Source organism: Choloepus didactylus, chromosome 6 (assembly GCF_015220235.1).
Source record: "Choloepus didactylus isolate mChoDid1 chromosome 6, mChoDid1.pri, whole genome shotgun sequence".
Taxonomy (NCBI): Eukaryota; Metazoa; Chordata; class Mammalia; order Pilosa; family Megalonychidae; genus Choloepus; species Choloepus didactylus.
Window position 1 is genome coordinate 85,599,520 of NC_051312.1, and position 24,028 is coordinate 85,623,547.

A 24,028-nucleotide genomic window follows, 5' to 3' on the forward strand; every position below is an offset into this window, starting at 1 on the left:
CATTTTACCCAATAGGTAGTTAACATTCGCCCAACAAATATTTATGTAATGCCTCCTATGTGCCTGGGCACCATGATAGGTGCTAGAATTATAAAGGTATACAAAAATAAGCATGATCTTTGCCTGAATGACATGCATTTCCTAGTGGGAGCGACAAGTATTAAAGAAGTAAACAGACAAATAAATATAAAATTACAACCTCAATAGGTGTTTGAAGGAAAGCTTCATGATCCTGTGAGCAGATAGAATAGTGGCATTTGAGTCTGGGGGCTCAAAATGGCTTCTCTGAAGAAGTGGCTATTGAGCTGAGGCTTGAACAACGTGTAGAAATTAACTAGATGAAGTAGGAAGTGAGGAGTATACCAAGTAGAGGAAAAAGCATTTGTAAGAGTCCTGTAGTAGGAGAAAGGGTTGGGATTTTTGAAGAACCAGGAAAGTTAGTGTGATTTTAGGGCCAAGAATGTGGTAGAGATGTCTGGAGAAATAGTCAGGGACTTGACCAGAAAAAGCCTTATAGGCCAAATTAAGGATTTTGATTTTGATACGAAAAACACTGAGAAGCTTTTGAAGTATTCTAAGACAGAGAATAACTATCAGATTTATGTTTTAAAAAGATCATTCTGACTGCTGAGTAGAAAACAGATTGAATAGGGTTCCAGAGGTTATAGTGGGCCATTTAAGAGAGAATTGCACTAGTCTGGACAAGATGAAGGTATCTTGGATTAGGGTAGGGATGATGGAAATGAAGAGAGGCAGACGTATTTGAAGAGCATTTTGGAGGTAAGTTTGAAAGGACTTGGTGATAGGTTGATTCTGGAGACTGAAGGAAAAAATATGAAGGAAAGGTGATTATCAAAGCTGACATCTGAATTTCTGACTTTAGCAACTGATTGGATGACAGAAGAGAAAGGCAATGAGGAATGAGATAAACCATGTAAGTTGTGGGTGGTATGAGTGCAAACTCCTTCCTTAAATCTTAGAAATCCAGATCTCACATGTACCCTGGAATTTTTTAACTTCAGGGACATTATAGGAAAGAACCACTAGGATTTGTAGGAACCACCACAAAAAACTAATTTTGTAGTTCCCTTTACAGAGAGAGGAAATACTGCGGAAAGACTAGGTGAAGACTCTAGAGAAATTCTTCAAGCTTAAAATATGAATAAAGTAAGAACCAGTGTAAGAGACCCAAGCTTATTGTTCAAGTAAATAACTTGAATTTTTATTCAAAATGGAAATATGTCTTTGTTGTTTTGCTGTTTATAAAAGTGATACATTCTCTTTGTAAGTATTTAAACAATAGAGAAGTGCTCCCGATATCAGTTTCATTGCCTTAGCCCAAACCCAAATACCCACCCTGAGAAGGAGTATTTCCAAATTTAATGGACCTTTCCCCCAGTTCTGTACTGAAATATGTGTAGCTCTGATGGCAAAGGACTGTAGGGTGTTCAGAAGTTTTTTGTACGTCATAGTTTAGCAGTTTGGGGAAAAACTCTTGCGGGATATCAGGGAATCAGGTTCTCTTGAAGTGTCCAGATAACAGTACCAACTTTTAGGCAGCAGATATCCATGGAAACCAAATGAGAAGAACAAGAAAAGACTGGTACAGACTTTACATGGATACCTCAGGAACTTGTGGAGATTCTGAGGCAATTTTACAGATTTGGACTCTTTGCCATACAATTTGTGTATCAGTGCTAATGTTATCCCATATGTGCCCTCAGACTGAAAAGGGTAATTCAGGTTAAACAGAATATCCATCCATCACCTTGAGTAACTTTAATCAAGTACAATTTTAGGCCAAGGACTTTATTTCTTAATATCATGGAATTATTATTTTTCCTGTCCCAACTCAAATTGAAAACCAAGTGTATGGGATCACTTTTTATTCAGCCTATTAGATTCTGTTTCAAACAACTGTTTTATATTTTGTATTTTACCATCTCTTATCCATTTGTGTATACTTGAGATCTTCCTTTAATCAGTTCACTCCTCAGAAGAGATTTCCAGATCTTAGGGTGTCTTAATTATTAACATTTTCAGCAACAGCTGTTTACTAAGACTGCTTCTATGGCATAGCCAGCTTTTCAAAGCATTTCTTGCCTTTTACCTTCTAGTGATTTTTTTCCTTCTCATTCTGTTTTAACGTGATCAATTTTCCTATTTTTCCAGGTTGTTGCCAACTTTATCTCAAGATTATTATCAGCTGCCAATTTAAATATATCCTTAATTTCCTCAGATGGGTCACTAAAAACTAATTTTCAGAATCCCTCCTCTTTCCAGATGTAGGAACCAAACTTAGATTGATCCACAAGTTAGCTTCTCCTCTGGGAGATGGAATCATTACATTGGCATCTCAAAGATAGAATTTGAGCTGGTCCTCTTTCCATGAATGCTCTTTTGGGAAGAATTCTTAGGTCCTACAGTGACTACAAGTGATAGGAATTGCTTCTTTCCCTACCAATGATAAATTCCAGCTTCACCAAGAGACCTGGTAGAAAAAATTTTTTGTTGGAATAGGGAATGCCTCAAACCCAGCTGTTGATTCCTCATATTCTTTTTCCCTTTATGGGCTCTCACTAGTTACCCCTACCACACCATGCTTTCTCATTAACAGTCTGGCCCAAGGAAGAACCCAGGTATCTCCCTCTACCTCTTAGCACAGGAAGGTAAGGATCAAACAGTCACATAGGACTTTGTTGAAGGGTTGAGGATGATAGCAGGTATCTTAGTTTGCCAAGGTGCTATGACAAATACCACCCACTGGGTTGGCTTAAACAACAAGCATTTGTCTCAAGTCCATGCTTTCTCCCTGAAGTCTTGTATCATTCTGGTGCTGACTTGCCATAATCCTTGGAGTCCCTTGGCTTGCATCTCTGCCTCCCTTCACATGGTAAACTCTCTCCTTGTGTCTGCTCTTCCAGTTTCAGCTGACTTCTGACTTCTTCCCATGTGGCCTTCTCTGGGTGTATGTGTTCTCTACTTATTCTGTCTATGAATTTGGATATTCTAGCTATTTCATATAGTGGAATCATATAATGTCTGTCACTTTGTGCCTGACTTATTTCAGTCAACATGATATCTTCAACATTTAGCCATGTAGTAACATGTATCAGAACTGCATTCCTTTTTAAGGCTGAGTAATATTCCATTGTGTGCATATACCCCATTTTTTTTATCCATTTGTCTGCTGATGGACACTTGGGATGCTTTACCTTTTGACTGAGATGAATAATGATGATATGAATGTTGGTGTACAAATATCTCCAAATCCCTGCTGTTTCAATTTGCTAAAGCCACCAAAATGCAATGTACCAGAAATGGATTGGCTTTTACAATGGGGATTTATTAAGTTACAATTTCAGTTCTTAGGCTGTGAAAATGTCTAAATTAAGGCATCAATAGAAGGTTATCTTCTCTGAAGAAAGGCCGCCAGCATCTGAGACACCTCTGTCACATGGGAAGGCACATGGCCAGCATCTGCTGGTTCTTCTCTCTGGGTTTCATTGCTTTCAGCTTCTGATTTCTCTGAGTGTCTGTGTGTCCTCCCTTAGCATCTCCAGAGCATTTCTCTCTCTAAGCTCTTTCCAAATGTCTCTGCCTATTATCTTCTCATAAAGGACTCCAGTAAAGGATTATGACCCACCTTGAATGGGTGGGGTCACATCTCAATTGAAACAGCCTAATCAAAAGGTCCCACCCACAGTAGGTCTGCACCCACAAGAATGGATTTAAAAAAGAACATGTCCTTTTCTTGGGTACATAACAGTTCCAAACCAGCACACCTACTTTCAATATTTTGGGTATATACTTTGAAGCAGGATTGCTGGGTCATATGGTAGCTCTATACTTACCTTTTTGAGGAATTGCCAAACTGTTTTCCACAGTGGTTGCACCATTTTACATTCCCACCAACAATGTACTAGGTTTCCTATTTCTCTGCATCCTCACCAACACTTATTTTCCATTAAAAAAATAATAATATCCATTCTGGAGGGTGTGAGGTGGTACCTCATTGTGGTTTTGATTTGCATTTCCCTAAGGGTTAATGATGTTGAGCATTTTTTTCATATGCTTATTGGCCATTTGTATATCTTCTTAGAGAAATGTCTATTCAAGTCATTTGCCTTTTTTTTAATTGGGTTGTCTGTCTTTTTGTTGTTGAATTATAGGAGTTCTTTATATGTTCTGGATATTAAACTCTTATCAGATATGTGGTTTCCAAATATTTTCTCCTATTCTGTTTGTTGTCTTTTTCATTTTCTTGGTAATGTCCTTAGATATACCAAAGTTTTTAATGTTGAGGAAGTCCAATTATCTATTTTTCCTTTTGTTGCTTGTGATTTGGGTGTAAAGTCTAAGAATCCATTGCCTAATACAAGCTCCTGAAAATATTTCCCTCTGTTCTTCTAAGAGTTTTATAGTTTTAACTCTTATATTTAGGGTTTTTGATCCGTTTTGAGTTAATTTTTTTTACATGGTGTAAGGTAGGGGTCCACTTTGATTCTTTTGCATGTGGATATCCAGTTTTCTCAGCACCATTTGTTGACGAGACTGTTCTATACCCCTTGAGTAGATGGCTTCCTTGTCAAAAATCAGTTGGCCATAGGTGTGTGAGTTTATTTCTGCACTCTCAGTTGTATTTCATTAGTCTATATGTCAGTCCTTCTGCTGGTACCACACAGTTTTGATTATTGTAGCTTTGTAATAAGTTTTGAAATTGGGAAATGTGAGTCCTTCAACTTTTTTCTTCTTTTTCAAGATGGTTTTGGATATTCAATGTTCCTTGCCCTTCCATATGAATTTGGTGATTAGCTTTTCTGTTTTTTCCAAAGAAGACTGTTGGTAGTTTGTGATTGCATTAAATCTGCGAATCATTTTGGGTGGTTTTAACAACTTAAGGATATTAAGTCTTCTAGCCCTTGAGCACTGAATATCTTTCCATTTATTTAGGTCTTCTTTAATTTCTCAAAGAAGTAATGATTTTAGTTTTGTACATACAAGTCCTTTACATCCTTTGTTAAATTAATACACAGATATTCTCATAGTTGCTAATTAAATTTTTTTTGGTTTCCTTTATGTATTGTTCATTGCTGGCATATAGAAATGCCACTGATTTTCATCAGTGTTTTTGATCATGTTGTTGTTTTCCTTCATTACGTTAGTGTTCTGTATTACACTGATTGATTTTCTTATGTTGAACCACTCTTGTACTCCTGGGATAAATCTCACTAGGTCCTGGTATATAATACTTTTGATATGCAGATGGATTGATTTTGTAGTTTTTTGTTGAGGAATTTTGCATTTATATTTATAAAGGATATCAGTCTCTAATTTTCCTTTCCTGTGATATAGCTGTTTGGTTTTGGTGTTAGAATAATGGTGGCCTCACAGAATGAATTAGAAAGTCTTTCCTCCTCTTCAGTATTTTGGAAGAGTTTGAGAAGAATTTGGTGTTAATTCTTTGACTGTTCAGTAAAATTCACCAGTGAAGCCATCTGGTCCTGGACTTTTTCTTTGTTGGGAAGTTGTTGATTACTGATTCAGTCTCTACTTGTCAATGATCTGTTGAGAGCTTCTGTTTTCTTTCTTGAGTCTGTGTAGGTAATTTGTGTGTTTCTAGGAATTTGACCATTTCATCTAGTTATCTAATCTGTTGGAATATAGTTGTTCACGGTAGCCTCTTAAAATCCTTTTTATTTCTGTAAGGTCGATAATAATCTCGCCTCTTTCTTTAATCATTTTAGTTATTTTTTTCTTTACCTTTTTTCCTTTGATATTCCAGCAAAATGTTTGTCAAACTTTTCAAAGAATCAACTTTTTGTTTCGTTGATTCTCTTTATTGTTTTTCTGTTCTCTATTTCATTTATCTCTGCTTTAATCTTTATTATTTCCTTCCTTCTGCTCAGTTTGGGTTTGGTTTGCTCTTTTTTTTTCTAGTTCTTCCATGTATGAGATTTGAGATCTTCGCATTGAGCTATAAATTTCCCTCTAAGTACTGCCTTTGCTGAATGTATTCTGTTCATCTCAAGATAGTTCCTAATTTCCCTTGTGATTTGTTCTTTGACCCATTGGTTATTTAAAGGTGTACTGGAAAATAATAAAACAAAAATAAAAAAAATTGAGGAAAAACAAAAGGAAAAAAAAGAGTATATTGGTTAATTTCCACATATTTGTGAATTTTCCAGTTCTTTCTCAGTCATTGATTTCTAGCTTCATTCTTTTGTGGTTGGAGAAGATACTTTGTATGATTTTAATCTTTAAATTTATTGAGACTTGTTTTGTGAAGCTACTTTATTTTTATCAATGAATAATATCCTAATATATGGATGTACCACAATTTATCCATTCACTTATTGAAGGACATTTTGGTTGCATCTAGGTTTGGGGAATTATGAATAAAGCTACTATAAACATATGTGTGCAGGTGTTTATGTGGACATAAGTTTCCTACTCATTTACTCATTTGAGTAAATCCCAAGGAACACAATTGCTGTATTGAATGATAAGAATTAGTTTAGCTTTGTAAGAAACTGCCAAAGTATCTTCCAAAGTAGCTGTACCATTTTGTATTCCCATCAGCAATGAATGAGAATCTCTGCTGCTCCACATCCTTGCCAGCATTTGACATGGTCAGTGTTTGGATCTTAGCTATTCTCGTAGGTGTGTAGTGGTATCTCACTATTGTTTTAATTTGCAGTTTTCCTGTGACATGATGTGGCATGTTTTCCTGTATTATTTGCCATCTGTATATCTTGGGGAGGTGCCTATTCAGATCATTGCCCATTTTTAAATTGGTTTGTTTTCCTTCTGTTGAATTTTAAGAGTACTTTGTATAGTTTGGATACAAGTCCTTTATCCAGTAGAGTTGATTCTTACTATTCATGGATTCTGCATTTGCTTATTTGCCTACTTGCTAAAATTTATTTGTAATCCCTAAATCAGTATTTGCAGCGCTTTTACAGTCATTTGCAGAATTCAAGTCATTCAACATTTATGTTCCCAGTGGAGACTGAACAAAGCAACCCTCTGCTTTCTTGTTTCAGTTCCCATACTGTATGTAAACAAATGTTCTTTTCATAGTATATCAGTACCATGTTTTTTGCTTTTTTTTTTTTTTTTTTACTTTTGTTGGTTATTTTGTTGCTTAAAATAGCTCCCAAGTGTAGTGCTGAAATGCTGAAATGCTGCGTAGTGTTCCTAAGCACAGGAAGACTATAATTGCCTTATGGAGAAAATGCATGTTTTAGGTAAACTTCATTCGGGCTTGAATTATAGTACTGTTGGTCATGAGTTTAGCGTTAATGAATCAACACCATATTTAATTTAATGAACTCCAATTTTTTGACTCCTGGTGCAATTTATGATTAAACTTGCTTAAATTTATGTTTGTTTAAATGTTGGTCTAAAGTGTTCTGAAGGCATGATACTGTTTCTAGATGGGGTTAAATGTGGGCAGTCTCTAAAAGGTCGGGAAACAAAGAATTTCTTAGGGAATCGTATGCAAATTTAAGGAGGAAGCAAAAGATATAAGGTATCTTTAAACCAAAACAGACATAAAACAAGGTTCTGTATTAATTGGTTGACTAAATGTTGTGACCAGAGGCTTGCAGGAACCTAACTCTTTATATCCCCCTTGAAGCAGTGGTTCAATATTCACTAATTTAGTGTTTGAGGAGACTATGCACAACCTAATGGCCACACATAACGAGAATCAACTTTATGTGGTTTGCAAATATTTTCTCCCAGTCTTGGCTTATCTTTTCATTTTCTTAAGAGTGTCTTTCACAGAGCAGAAGTTTTTAATTTTGATGAAGTCCAACTGGCCAGTTTTTTCTTTCATAGATCGTGCTTTTGGTATTGTATCTAAAAACCAATTGCCAAATCCAAAGTCACCTAGATTTTCCCCTGTTATCTTCTAAAAGTTTTATAGTTTTGTGTTTTGCATCTGGGTCTATGATCCATTTTGAGTTAATTTTTGTGAAAAATGTAAGATCTGCGTCTAGATCCTTGTCTTTGCATGTGGATATCCAGTTGTTCCAGCAGCATTTGTTGAAAAGACTGTCCTTTCTCCATTGATTTGCCTTTACTTCTTCATCAGAGATCAGTTGACTACATTTGTGTGGGTCTCTTTCTGAACTCTGTATTCTTGTCCATTGATCTGTTTGTCCTTTCACATTACCACACTGTCTTGATTATGTAACTGCATAGTAAGTCTTGAAGTTGAGTAGTTTCAGTCCTCTGACTTTGTTCTTTTTTAGTGTTGTATTGGCTATTCTGGCTCTTTTGCTTTTGCATATAAATTTCAGGATCAGTTTGTCAATATCTACAAAATAACTTGCTGAGATTTTGATTGGGTTTGTGTTGAATCTGTAGATCAAGTTGGCAAGAACTGACATTTTAACAATACTGAGTCTTTCTGCCCATGAACATGGAATATCTTTTCATTTGTTCAGATCTTCTGTGATTTCTTTCATCAGGGTTTTGTAATTTTTCTCATAGAGATCTGGTACATATTTTGTTAGATTTACACCTAAGTACTTAATTTTTTTGGTGCTGATGTAAATGGTGCTGTGTTTTTAATTTCAAATTCCAATTGTTAGGTTGTGTATATATAACTAGAATAAAAATGTAAAAAGCAACAAGGACTGTGCAACACAACAGACCCTATTGTAAACAATGGACTGCAGTTAATAGTACAGTGATAAAAATGTTCTTTCATGAATTGTAACGAATGTACCAAACCAGTTCAAGGTGTTAATAGTAGAGTGATATATGAGAACTCTGTATTTTATGCATGATTTTTCTGTAAACCTATAATTTCTCTAATAAAAAAAAATGCCAATTATTCATTGTTAGTATTCAGGAAAGCAATTGACTTTTGTACATTAACCTTGTATCCCGTAACTTTGCTATATAGTTACTTTATTAGTTCCAGGGGATTTTTTGGTCAGTTCTTTATCATTTTCTACATAGACAGTCATATCACCTGTGAACAATGACAGTTTTACTTCTTATTTCCCAATCCATGTATCTTTTATTTCCTTTACTTGTCTTAGTGCCTTAGCTAGGACTTGCAGCATAATATTAAACAGGAATGTGTGAGGGGACATCCTTGCCTTGTTCCTGATCTTAGGGGAAAAGCATCTAATTATTCACCATTAATAATGTTAGCTTCCCTCTCTCCTGTTGTGTATCTCTGGCATCTTAATTGGCAGGGCAGGCAATCATGGATCAGGTGATGCAGTTTATTGAGCCAAGTCAGCAGTTTGTGAAGGACTCAGTTAACAGATGCACCAAACCAATAAAAAGAATTCCAGAAGATTGCCATGGCAACAGCAGTAGGATTTGCTATAATGGGATTTCATTGGCTTCTTTGTGAAATTGATCCATATACTTAATAATAATATCATTGTTGGTGGATGAATACCTTTTTGGAAGAGTCTGGTTTTCATTTTGGGGATTGGTAGAGAAGTGATGGTTTGAGAAGCTCATGGAGTGAAAATTTGCCTGTATATTTTGTTTGTGTTTCATTTTTTTTCTTCCAGTGTTTTCTATTTCTAAATTAAAATTTTTTTTAAAAAAAGAATAAGTATAAAATTTTTTATAGACATTAGGAAGTTGAGGAAATAACTTTCCCTCAATTTCTAGTTTGCTGAGTTTTCATCATAACTGGGTGTAGATTTTATCATGCTTTTTCTGCATCTGTTGATATGATCATATGATTTTTCTTCTTTAACTTCTTGGTATGATATTAATTGATTTTCAAATGTTGAACCCACCTTGCATACCTGCAGTAAATCCTGCTTTGTTATGATGTACAATTCTTTTTATGCATTGTTGGGTTCAATGTGCTAATATTTGTTGAGGATTTTTGCATCTGTGTTCATGGGAGACTCTGGTCCGTAATTTTCCTTTCTTATAATGTCTTTGTCTGATTTTGGTATTGGTAGTGCTGAGCTCATCAAATGAGTTTGGGGGTATTCCCTCTGCTTCTATTTTCTGGAAGAGATTGTAGAGAATTGATATCATTTCTTCCTTAACTGTTTGATTGGAATTCATTGGTGAAACATCTGAGCCTAATGCTTTCTGTTTTGAATGATTATTAATTATCGATTTAATTTCTTTCATAGATATAGGCCTATTCAGGTTATCTATCTCTTTGTATGAGTTCTGCTAGATTGAATCTTTCAAGAAACTGGTTCATTACATCAAAGTTGTCAACTTTGTGTTTATAGGGTTGTTCATAATATTCCTTCACTATCTGTTTAATGTCCATGAGATTAGTAATGATTGGCCCCTCTTTCATTTATGATAGTAGTAATTTGTATCCTCTCTTTTTGCTTTTCTTTTTCTAGTTTCCTAAGGTAGAAGCATAGCTTATTGATTTTAGATCGTTCTTCTTTCCTAATATATGTATTTATTCCTATAAATTTCACTCTTGCGCACTCCTTTCACTGCATCCACAAATTTTGACAACTTGTGTTTCCATTTTCATTTAGTACGTGTTTTTTTTTCTTTTCTTTTTTTATCTTCATTTTATTGAGATATATTCACATACCACGCAGTCATACCAAACAAATCGTACTTTCGAATGTTTACAGTACCATTACATAGTTGTACATTCATCACCTAAATCAATCCCTGACACCTTCATTAGCACACACACAAAAATAACAAGAATAATAATTAGAGTGAAAAAGAGCAATTGAAGTAAAAAAGAACACTGGGTACCTTTGTCTGTTTGTTTCCTTCCCCTAGTTTTCTACTCATCCATCCATAAACTAGACAAAGGGGAGTGTGGTCCTTATGGCTTTCCCAATCCCATTGTCACCCCTCATAAGCTACATTTTTATACAACTGTCTTTGAGATTCATGGGTTCTGGGTTGTAGTTTGATAGTTTCAGGTATCCACCACCAGCTACCCCAATTCTTTAGAACCTAAAAAGGGTTGTCTAAAGTGTGCGTAAGAGTGCCCACCAGAGTGATCTCTCGGCTCCTTTTGGAATCTCTCTGCTACTGAAGCTTATTTCATTTCCTTTCACATTCCCCTTTTGGTCAAGAAGATGTTCTCCGTCCCACGATGCCAGGTCTACATTCCTCCCCGGGAGTCATATTCCACGTTGCCAGGGAGATTCACTCCCCTGGGTGTCTGATCCCACGTAGGGGGGAGGGCAGTGATTTCACCTTTCAAGTTGGCTTAGCCAGAGAGAGAGGGCCACATCTGAGCAACAAAGAGGCATTCGGGAGGAGGCTCTTAGGCACAATTATAGGGAGGCCTAGCCTCTCCTTTGCAGCAACCGTCTTCCCAAGGGTAAAACCTATGGTAGAGGGCTCAACCCATCAAACCACCAGTCCCCTATATCTGTGGTCATGTTAGCAACCATCGAGGTGGGGTAGGCGAATACCCCTGCATTCTCCACAGGCTCCTCAAGGGGGCACTACATCTTTTTTTCCTTGTTTTTCTTTTTTTTTTTTTAACTTTCCCTTCTTTTTTAAATCAACTGTATGAAAAAAAAGTTAAAAAGAAAACAAACATACAATAAAAGAACATTTCAAAGAGACCATAACAAGGGAGTAAGAAAAAGACAACTAACCTAAGATAACTGCTTAACTTCCAATATGTTCCTACTTTACCCCAAGAAAGTTACCTAATATAGCAACATTTCTGTGAACTTGTTCCTACTATATCCATCAGAAATTAACAGACCATAGTCATTCCTGGGCATCCCCAGAACGTTAAATAGCTTATCTGTTCTTCTTGGATTATTGTTCCCCCTTCCTTAATTGCTCTCTATTGCTAGTTCTACTACATTCTACATTATAAACCATTTGTTTTACATTTTTCAAAGTTCACATTAGTGGTAGCATATAATATTTCTCTTTTTGTGCCTGGCTTATTTCGCTCAGCATTATGTCTTCAAGGTTCATCCATGTAGTCATATGTTTCACGAGATCGTTCCTTCTTACTGCCGCGTAGTATTCCATCGTGTGTATATACCACATTTTATTTATCCACTTATCTGTTGAAGGACATTTGGGTTGTTTCCATCTCTTGGCAATTGTGAATAATGCTGCTGTGAACATTGGCGTGCAGATATCTGTTCGTGTCACTGCTTTCCGATCTTCTGGGTATATACCGAGAAGTGCAATCGCTGGATCGAATGGTAACTCTATATCTAGTTTTCTAAGGAACTGCCAGATTGACTTCCAGAATGGCTGAACCATTATACAGTCCCACCAACAATGAATAAGAGTTCCAATTTCTCCACATCCCCTCCAGCATTTGTAGTTTCCTGTTTGTTTAATGGCAGCCATTCTAACCGGTGTTAGATGGTATCTCATTGTGGTCTTAATTTGCATCTCTCTAATAGCTAGTGAAGCTGAACATTTTTTCATGTGTTTCTTGGCCATGTGTATTTCCTCTTCAGAGAACTGTCTTTTCATATCTTTTGCCCATTTTATAATTGGGCTGTCTGTACTATTGTCATTGAGTTGTAGGATTTCTTTATATATGCAAGATATCAGTTTTTTGTCAGATACATGGTTTCCAAAAATTTTTTCCCATTGAGTTGGCTGCCTCTTTACCTTTTTGAGAAATTCCTTTGAGGTACAGAAACTTCTAAGCTTGAGGAGTTCCCATTTATCTATTTTTTCTTTTGTTGCTTGTGCTTTGGGTGTAAAGTCTAAGAAGTGGCCGCCTAATACGAGGTCTTGAAGATGTTTTCCTGCATTATCTTCTAGGAGTTTTATGGTACTTTCTTTTATATTGAGATCTTTGGTCCATTTTGAGTTAATTTTTGTGTAGGGTGTGAGGTAGGGGTCCTCTTTCATTCTTTTGGATATGGATAGCCAACTCTCCCAGCCCCATTTGTTGAAAAGACCATTATGACTCAGTTCAGTGACTTTGGGGGCCTTATCAAAGATCAGTCAGCCATAGATCTGGGGGTCTGTCTCTGAATTCTCAGTTCGATTCCATTGATCTATATGTCTATCTTTGTGCCAGTACCATGCTGTTTTGACAGCTCTGTCTTTATAATAAGCTTCAAAGTCAGGGAGTGTAAGTCCTCCCACTTCATTTTTCTTTTTTAGAGTGTCTTTAGCAATTCGAGGCATCTTCCCTTTCCAAATAAATTTGATAACTAGCTTTTCCAAATCTGCAAAGTAGGTTGTTGGAATTTTGATTGGGATTGCATCGAATCTGTAGATGAGTTTGGGTAGAATTGACATCTTAATGACATTTAGCCTTCCTATCCATGAACATGGAATATTTTTCCATCTTTTAAGGTCCCCTTCTATTTCTTTTAGTAGAGTTATGTAGTTTTCTTTGTATAGGTCTTTTACATGTTTGGTTAAGTTTATTCCTAGGTACTTGATTTTTTTAGTTGCTATTGAAAATGGTATATTTTTCTTGAGTGTCTCTTCAGTTTGTTCATTTCTAGCATATAGAAACATTACTGACTTATGTGCATTAATCTTGTATCCCACTACTTTACTAAATTTGTTTATTAGCTCTAGTAGCTGTATCGTCGATTTCTCAGGGTTTTCTAGATATAAGATCATATCATCTGCAAACAATGACAGTTTTACTTCTTCTTTTCCAATTTGGATGCCTTTTATTTCTTTGTCTTTCCGGATTGCCCTGGCTAGCACTTCCAGCACAATGTTGAATAACAGTGGTGACAGCGGGCATCCTTGTCTTGTTCCTGATCTTAGAGGGAAGGCTTTCAGTCTCTCACCATTGAGTACTATGCTGGCTGTGGGTTTTTCATATATGCTCTTTATCATGTTGAGGAAGTTTCCTTCAATTCCTACCTTTTGAAGTGTTTTTATCAAAAAGGGATGTTGGATTTTGTCAAATGCTTTTTCAGCATCTATTGAGATGATCAATTGATTTTTCCCTTTCGAGTTTTTAATGTGTTGTAATACATTGATTGTTTTTCTGATGTTGAACCATCCTTGCATGCCTGGAATGAACCCCACTTGGTCATGGTGTATGATTTTTTTAATGTGTCTTTGGATTCGATTTGCAAGTATTTTGTTGAGGATTTTTGCATCTATATTCATTAGGGAGATTGGCCGGTAGTTTTCCTTTTTTGTAGCATCTTTGCCTGGTTTTGGTATTAGATTGATGTTAGCTTCATAAAATGAGTTAGGTAGTGTTCCATTTTCTTCAATGCTTTGAAAGAGTTTGAGTAAGATTGGTGTCAGTTCTTTCTGGAAAGTTTGGTAGAATTCCCCTGTGAAGCCATCTGGCCCTGGGCATTTATTTGTGGGAAGATTTTTGATGACTGATTGGATCTCTTTGCTTGTGATGGGTTGGTTGAGGTCTTCTATTTCCTCTCTGGTCAGTCTAGGTTGTTCATATGTTTCCAGGAAATTGTCCATTTCTTCTACATTATCCAGTTTGTTGCCATACAGTTGTTCATAATATCCTCTTATAATTTTTTTAATTTCTTCAGGATCTGCAGTTATGTCACCTTTTTCATTCATTATTTTGTTTATATGGGTCTTCCCTCTTTTTGATTTTGTCAGTCTAGCTAGGGGCTTGTCAATCTTGTTGATCTTCACAAAGAACCAACTTTTGGTGATATTTATCCTCTATTGTTTTTTTGTTCTCTATGTCATTTATTTCTGCTTTAATCCTTGTTATTTCTTTTCTTCTACTTGGTTTAGGATTGGTTTGCTGTTCATTTTCTAGCTTCTTCAGTTGATCCATTAGTTCTTTGATTTTGGCTCTTTCTTCCTTTTTAATATATGCGTTTAGTGCTATAAATTTCTCCCGTAGCACTGCTTTTGCTGCATCCCATAGGTTTTGGTATGTTGTGTTCTCATTTTCATTCGTCTCTATATATTTAGCAATTTCTCTTGCTATTTCTTCTTTAACCCACTGATTGTCCAGGAGTGTGTTGTTTAACCTCCAGGTATTTGTGAATTTTCTAAGTCTCTGATGGTTATTGACTTCTAATTGTATTCCATTGTGGTCAGAGAATGTGCTTTGAATAATTTCAATCTTTTTAAATTTATTGAGGCTTGTTTTATGTCCCAGCATATGATCTATTCTGGAGAAAGTTCCGTGAACACTAGAAAAGTATGTGTATCCTGGTGATTTGGGATGTAATATCCTGTATATGTCTGTTAAATCTAATTCATTTATCAGATTGTTTAGGTTTTCAATTTCCTTATTGGTCTTCTGTCTGGTTGATCTATCTATAGGAGAGAGTGATGTGTTGAAGTGTCCCACAATTATTGTGGAAACATCAATTGCTTCCTTTAGTTTTGCCAGCGTTTCTCTCATGTATTTTGTGGCACCTTGATTGGGTGCATAGACGTTTACGATTGTTATTTCTTCTTGCTGAATTGCCCCTTTTATTAGTATGTAGTGGCCTTCTTTGTGTCTCAAAACATCCCTGCATTTGAAGTCTATTTTATCTGAGATTAATATTGCTACACCTGCTTTCTTTTGGCTGTAGCTTGCATGAAATATTTTTTCCATCCTTTCACTTTCAGTTTCTTTGTGTCCCTGTGTCTAAGATGAGTCTCTCGTATGCAACATATTGATGGTTCATTTTTTTTGATCCATTCTGCGAATCTATATCTTTTAATTGGGGAGTTTAATCCATTTACATTCAATGTTAAAACCGTGAAGGCATTTCTTGAATCGGCCATCTTATCCTTTGGATTATGTTTGCCATATTTTTCCCTCTCTCTATTAATATCCTTTATTGTACCCATACCGAATCTCTTTAGTACTGAACCTTTCTCCAAGTCTCTCTGTCCTGTCTTTGTTTCTCTGTCTGTAGGGCTCCCTTTAGTATCTCCAGTAGGGCAGGTCTCTTGTTAGCAAATTCTCTCAGCATTTGTTTGTCTGTGAAAAATTTAAGCTTTCCTTCAAATTTGAAGGAGAGCTTTGCTGGATAAAGTATTCTTGGCTGGAAGTTTTTCTCACTCAGAATTTTAAATATATCGTGCCACTGCCTTCTCGCCTCCATGGTGGCTGCTGAGTAGTCACTACTTAGTCTTATGCTGTTTCCTTTGTATGTGGTGAATTGCTTTTCTCTTGCTGCTTTCAGAACTTGCTCCTTCTCTTCTGTGTTTGACAGTGTGATCAGAATATGTTTCGGAGTGGGTTTATTTGGATTTATTCTATTTGGAGTTCGCTGAGCATTTATGATTTGTGTATTTATGTTGTTTAGAAGATTTGGGAAGTTTTCCCCAACAATTTCTTTGAATACTCTTCCTAGACCTTTACCCTTTTCTTCCCCTTCTGGAACACCAATGAGTCTTATATTCGGACGTTTCATATTATCTATAATATCCCTGAGGTCCATTTCGATTTTTTTCAATTTTTTTCCCCATTCTTTCTTTTATGCTTTCATTTTCCATTCTGTCATCTTCCAGGTCACTGATTCGTTGTTCAGCTTCCTCTAGTCTTGTACTATGAGTGTCCAGAATCTTTTTAATTTGGTCAACAGTTTCTTTAATTTCCATAAGATCATCCATTTTTTTATTTAGTCTTGCAATGTCTTCTTTATGCTCTTCTAGGGTCTTCTTGATGTCCTTTGTATCCCGTACTATGGTCTCATTGTTCATCATTAATTCTTTGAGTAGCTGCTCTAGGTGCTGTGTCTCTTCTCACCTTTTGATTTGGGTGCTTGGGCTTGGGTTATCCATATCGTCTGGTTTTTTCATATGCTTTGTAATTTTCTGTTGTTTTTGGCCTCTTGGCATTTGCTGAACTTGATTGGGTTCTTTTAGGATTTGTAGACCAATTGAAGTCCTTATCTCTAATTTATCAGATCTACAGCTTCGTGGAGTACATTTTCTCTAACTAACCAGCAGGTGGCGTCCACGAGCCACCTGTTCTCCACAAGCCAGTTCTCCCCTGCTTTGCCTTTGTGGTGAGTGGGGGAGTGAGTCTTGTGGGGTCCAACTGGTGTACCAAGCTTGCGTGTGTAGTTGGTGTTGCCCGCCCTGTATATGGGGCGTGTTTCTGGGCAGTCAGGGAGGGGGGGTGGCTCTAACAATCAAATCTCCCTGGTGATCCTAGAGTTTTAAAGCTGCTGCAGTAGTCTAATCCTTCAGTTCAGTCCTGCCACAGTTTGTCTCTGCCACTGACCCACAAGTCCTTGGTATTGGCGTATGGCTCCTGAGACTTGCAAGTGGGCCCCTCTTCCAGGCTGTGCACCCCGGGTCCTCTGTTGAGGGATGACTGTGCTATGTCACAGGTGAGTGCCGTCCCCCCAGGGCAGTTCTGGGCTGCTGGGCTGTGTAGGGAGACTCCCAGTCTGCTGAAATGATGACTGAATGGGGCTTTGTTAATTTACACTGCTCCACCTTCCCAACTCTGGGACAATCAGCTGAGGTTGCAGGGAAGGCTAATGTCCACTCCCAGATTTGTGGTGTGTGCCTGTTATTTGAATCGCTTCCGTCACACTGGGTTGTCTGGGGCAGCTCTGGGCTATGGGGCTGGCGATGGGCAGGAGTGTTTCCTGTCCACCAGGATGATAGCTGTGAGCGGACACCCCCCTTTTCTTGGGAAGTTGTGGTGTTTAGTGAATTTTCTCAGCCCCTGGATTATTGCCTTTTGTCTCAGAGCTCTCTTAGTTCTGCTCTTGTCTTGACCTGCCCAAATTGCAAGTCTTTGAAGCTTTCTGTATTGGGCTTCTTAGAGTAATTGTTTTAGAAAAAGAAAAAAGGATTTAAAAAAAGGGCCCTCCTCAGATCTAATGGGCTATTGAAATTCTAAGAGACAAAGCAATTAGGGCCATTAAGGAAAGGTCCACAGGGCAGAGAGATCAGCTTTTCTTCGGGATTTGCATATGCGCCTCAGGGCCTGAGCTCTGCCCTTCACCTTTCTATGTTCACCAGAACTCCAAAAATCCTCCGCTTTTATTTTGGAGTTTTTCGTGTTGTTTTTTTCTATGCCTGTCTCCTCTCTGCTGGGCTGGCTGCTCTCAGATTCTCTGGTGTCTGGTCTCAGTCTATCTATGGTTGGAGTTTGGATCAGTAGAATGAGTTTCTGATAAGGGCTGCCACTGCAGTTCTCCCTTCTCCTTCCCGGAGCTTACAGCCCCTCCTCCCACGGGACTGAGCCTGGCAGGGAGGGGTGCGGGTCCCCTGGCCACAAAAACTTACAGATTTCGCTGATCTCAGCAGTTCCACGTTTTCATGAGTGTTGTATGAAGTATGCCCAAAGTCAGATTGCTCTGTGGTGTCCAGTCCACGCAGTTCCTGGCTTTCTACCTACTTTCCTGGAGGAGTAACTGGAGGTGCCCACAACCCGCTGGTAGTCGCGCTCAGGCGGGAAACGCGCTCACCGACACCATCAGCGAAGCGCCCACAGTACAACGTGTTTTTAAAATTTCTCTTGAAACTACTTTTAGAAGTGTGTTGTTTAATCTCCAAACATTTTGGGCTTTTCCAACTATCTTTCTTTTACTGGTTTTTAGTTTAAGTCTATCATGGTCTGAGAGCATACTTTGTATAATTTCTGTTTTTTTAAGTTTAAGGTTTGCTTTATGGCTCAGAATGTGGTCTCTCTTGGTGAATGTTCCAGGTTGGCTTGAGAAGAATATGTATTCTGCAGTTGTTGGTTGAAGTATTCTATAAATGTTAGTTAAGTCCAGTTGATTGATGATGCTGTTTGGTTTAACTATATCCTTACTGACTTTCTGCCTGTTGAATCTAATAATTACTGATAGAGAGATGTTGATGTGTCTAACTATAATAGTACATTCACCTATTCCTCCTTGCAGTTCTATTAGTTTTGCCTTATGTATTTTGATATTCTGTTGTTAGGTGCATACATATTAAGGATTGTTATGGCTTTTGGAGAATTGACCCCTTTATCATTACAGAATGTCCCTCTTTGTCCCTGATAATTTTCTTTGCTCTGAAGTCTGTTTTGTCTGAGATGAATATAAGTACTCCACCTTTCTTTTGATTAGTGTTAGCCTGGTTTATCGTTCTCCATCTTTTTACTTTTTTTTTTTTTTTGGACTATTTATTTTATGTCTTATAAAATTATGTCTCACTTATTTTTCCGTTAGACAAGTAATTGACCTCTCTAAACCTTAGTTTACCCATCTATAAATTGGGTCAGTAATAGTGCCTGTGGGAGGATTAGATGAGTTAATTCATGTAAAGGGCTTAGCACAGTGCTCAAATAAATAATGTTTTATCATAGCAGGGCTAGCTGCCTATTAAAGTCACTCCTAGTTCACAACAGTAAAATCCTGTTATCACTATATAAAAATTGGGGTTGAGTGATGGGAATGTATCCAGCTTGTGGTAAAAATGTCAAGGCACCAAGCAAACTCTAGTCAGAGTGAAGATTAAAGCTAATTGGATAAGGTGGGATGTTTACAATCAGTTCAGCAATATTGGCGTGGCAAAGCTGAATAAGTCACCGTTTCTGCTTTTGATGTCTTCCCATCTAGAAGAAAAGTAATACATTAATAGACGTCTTTCTCTTACATAAAAAATTCACATTATTAAATGGGATATTGGTCATAACATCAGTGAATTAGGAAACACAATTTGCTTTACTCCAATTGCTATTGGTAATTATAGGCTTGTCACTGGGGATTAGTCCCTGTTGAGTAGTATGATAGTTACTGGGAACAAGTGCTTGGAGACAACAGGGGTGAGAGTGCTGCTTCCTTTGTAAACCTGCAGTGCTATTTTGTCTACTGTGTGTTACAAACTGTAATGCCAGCAAAATTACGAGGTCAGGGCCAAAGTTGATTGAGGTTTGGAGAGGACCATGGGTGTGTGGCTGCTGGGGCAAATGAGATGTTTAGGTTCAATTTGTCTTTCATAATCAAGCAATTTGATGTTTTAGCTTGCAATGATTAAATACTCTGATAGCTAGGATGCCCCTTTATTATTCCTGCAGGAATATTACCTTTGTTATTGTCAGACTGGAATGCCTTAACCTCAATTCCTTTTATCTCCCACTGAATCAGGTGGTTTTTATAATTCAATTTTGATAAAGTAAATTTTCTTAGGATCCCTAAGGAAAAAAAAAGTAATTTTTTTTTCATAGAAGAACTTTTTTATATTTGTATAGTTAATCACAGACATTGACCATCACGAGATTCAACTTTGGTATATATTCCCCTGTTTTAACCTCCAGCGTTCTTTCTGGTGACATACATGACTCTGGACTTCCCGTTTCCACCACTCACACACCATTCAGCACTTTTAGTTATTCTCACAATAACATTCTACCATCACCTCTGTCCATTTCCAAACATTTACATTCACCCTAGTTAAACATTCCGCACATGTTAAGCAACTGCTTCTCATTCTTTAGCCTCATTCTATATCCTGGTAGATATAGAAAATCTATATTTTATGTCTATGAGTTTACATAGTATAATTAGTTCATATCAGTGAGATGATAAGATATTTGTGCTTTTCTGTCTGACTTATTTCACTTAACATAATGTCCTCAAGATTCGTCTATGTCACATGCTTCAGGACTTTGTTCCTTTTTACTGACGAATCATATTCCATTGTGCATTCATCTGTTGATGGACATTTGGGTTGTTTCCATCTTTTGGCAATTGTGAATAATGCAGCTAGGAACATCAGGGTGCAAATGTCTGTTTGTGTCCCTGCTTTCAGCTCTTCTGAGTATATCCTTAGTAGTGGGATTGCTGGGTCATAAGGCAGCTCTATACCTAGCTTCCTGAGGAACCGCCAAACTGTCCTCCAGAGTGGCTGTACCATTTTACATTCCCACCAGCAGTGAATAAGTGTTCCTATTTCTCCACATTCTCTCCAACACTTATATTGCCTGTTTAATAGTGGCCATTATAGTAGATATGAGATGATACCTCATTGTGGTTTTGATTTGAATTTCCCTAATAGCTTATGAAGCTGAGTATCTTTTCATATGCCTCTTAGTCATCTGTATTTCCTCTTTGGGGAAATATCTATTCTATCTTTTTCCCATTTTTAAATTGGTTTGTTTGTCTTTTTATTGTTGAGTTGTATGATTTTTTTAATATATACTGGATATCAAACCCTTATCAGATAGTTGGTTTCCAAATATTTTCTGCCATGAGTCAATTGCCTTTTCACTTTTTTTTTTAACAGAGTCCTTTGAAGCACTGAAGTATTTGATTTTGAGGTGTTCCCATTAATCTGTTTTTTCTTCCATTGCTTGTGTTTTGGGTGTAAAGTCTAAGAAACTGCTGCCTATCACTAGATCTTGAAGATGTTTCCCTACATTTTCTCCTAGGAGTTTTATGGTACTTGCTCTTATATTTAGGTCTTTGATCCATTTTGAGTTAATTTTTCAATAGGGTGTGAGATAGGGATCCTCTTTCATTCTTTTGGTTATGCATATCCAGTTCTCCCAAAAACATTTATTAAAGAGACTGTTCTGTCCCAGTTGAGTGGGCTTGGGAGCCTTATCAAAAATCAATTGTCCATAGATCTGAGGGTCTATTTCTGAACTCTCAGTTAGATTTCATTGATTACTATGTCTATTTTTATCCAGTACCATGCTGTTTTGACCACTGTGGCTTTATAATATGTTTTAAAGTCAGGAAGTATGATACCTCCCACTTCATTCTTCTTTTTCAAGATGTTTTTGGCTAATTGAGGCCCCTTACCCTTCCAAATAAAATTAATAATTAGCCTCTCTGTTTCTGCAGAGTATTCTGTTGGAATTTTGATTGGTATTGCATTGAATCTGTAGATCAGTTTGGGTAGAATTGACATCTTAATGACATTTAGTTTTCCAATTCAGGAACACAGAATGTCTTTCCATTTATTCAAGTCTTCTTTGATTTCTTTTAGTAATGGTTTGTAGTTTTAGATCCTTGGTTTGGTTTGTTCCTAGATAGTTGACTCTTACGTGCTATTCATGAATGGAATTTTTTTCTTGACTACCTCCTCAGATAGCTCGTTACTAGTGAATAGAGACACCATTAATTTTTGCATGTTGATATTGTATCCCAGCACTTTGCTGAACTTACTTAATAGCTCAAGTAGCTTTGCTGTCGTTTTTTCTGGATTTTCTAAATATAGGATCATGTCATCTGCAAATAGCAACAGTTTTACTTCCTCCTTTCCAATTTTATGCCTTTTATTTCTTTCTCTTGCCTAATTTGCTCTAGCTAGAACTTCTAGTACAATATTGAATAACAGTGGTGACAGTGGGCATCGTTATCTTGTTTCCGATCTTAGAGGGAAAGCTTTCAGTTTCTCACCATTGAGGATGATGTTAGTTGTGGATTTTTCATATATGCTTTTTATCATGTAGAGGAAGTTTCCTTCGATTCTTGTTTTTAAGTGTTTTTTTTTTTATAATGAATGGATGCTAAATTTTGTCAAATGCCTTTTCTGCATCAGTCAAGATGATCACTGGGTTTTCCCTTTTAATTTGTTAATGTGGTTTGTTACATTAATTGATTTTCTTGTATTGAACCATCCTTGTATACCTGGAATAAAACCCCCTTGATCATGGCATATAATTCTTTTAATATGCTGTTGGATTTTATTTGTAAGTATTTTGTTGAGAATTTTTGCATCTATGTTCGTTAGAGAGATTGGTCTGAAGTTTTCTTTTCTTGTAATATCTTTAGCTGGCTTTGGTATTAGGGTAATGTTGGCTCATAGAATGAGTTAGGTAATATTCCCTCTTCTTCAGTTTTTTGGAAGAGTTTGAGCAGGAATGGTATTAATTCTTCTTGGAATGCTTGGTAAAAGTTGCCTGTGAAGCTGTCCATTCCAGGGCTTTTCTTTGTTGGTAGTTTTTTGTTTTGTTTTGTTTTGTTTTTTTAAATGTAGTTTTACTGACATATACACATAACATACAGTCATTCCAAGTGTACAATCAGTTGTTCACACCACAGTCAAACTTTGAACATTTTCATTACTCCAAAAAATAAGATTAAAATTAAAATATAGAAGAACATCCCAAGCATCCCATTCCCCTCCTCCCCCATTGTTCATTTACTTTTTTTTAATACAGTTTAACTGAGATATATTCACACACCCTACAGTCATCCACAGTGTACAATCAGTTATTCACAGCACTATCATACAGTTGTGCATTCATCACCGGAATCAATTTTTGAACCTTTTCCTTACTCCAAAATAAAAATAAAAGCAAAAAAGAACACCTAAATCTTTCTATTCCATTCTTCCCACCCTATTCATCATCTAACTTTTGTCCCCATTTTTCCACTCATCTGTCTATGCACTGGTTAAAGGGAGTGTGAGCCACAAGGTTTTCACAGTTACACAGTGCAAGCTACATAGTTACAGTCTTCTTCAAGAATCAAGGTCACTGGGTTGCAGTTTGACAGCTTCAGGTATTTCTCTCTAGCCATTCCAACACATTAAAAACTAAAAGTGATATCTATATAGCACATAGGGATACCCTCCAGAGTGACCTCTCAACTCCGTTTGAAATCTCTCAGCCACTGGAACCTTATTTTGTTTTATCTCTCCTCCTTTTTTTGGTCAAGATCCTCTCAATCCCACAGTGCTGGGTCCAGGCTCATCTCCAGGAGTCATTTCCCGCGTTGCCAGGGGGATTTATACCCCTGGGTGTCATGTCCCACGTAGCGGGGAAGGTAGTAAGCTCACCTGCCTAGTGGGCTTAGAGAGAGAGGGGTCCACACCTGAGCAACAAAGAGGCTCTCTGGAGGGGACTCCTAGGCACAATTATAAGTAAGCTTAGCCTCTCCCTTGCAACAACTAGCCTCACAAGGGAAAGCCCCCAGATTGAGGGGTCAGCCCACTAGATTGACAGTCCTGAATGTTTACGGGAAAGTCAGCAGTAGCCCAGGTGAGGAAGTCCAGCGTTTCTGCATTTCTCCCCAGTTCCTCGGGGGTCCCCACTAATATGCTTTTACTCTCTGCTCATATCACTCTGCGATGTATCAGGATTTCACCCCAACCTGTACAAACTCACTAAATCCCACTTTCCATTCACAGCGTGCTCCCTGCACCTATGGTGTTCAAACAAACTGATCGTACAAGTTAAATTATCTAATGTGCT

General features: G+C 37.2%; 1 protein-coding gene and 1 pseudogene across 1 annotated transcript in view; both read left to right on the forward strand.

Moving 5' to 3' along the window:
* RNF121 (ring finger protein 121) overlaps nt 1–24,028 on the forward strand; it is a 159,941-nt gene that overhangs the window by 118,203 nt on the left and 17,710 nt on the right. The window lies entirely within an intron of this gene.
* Nucleotides 8,795–9,506, forward strand: LOC119537904 (annotated as a pseudogene).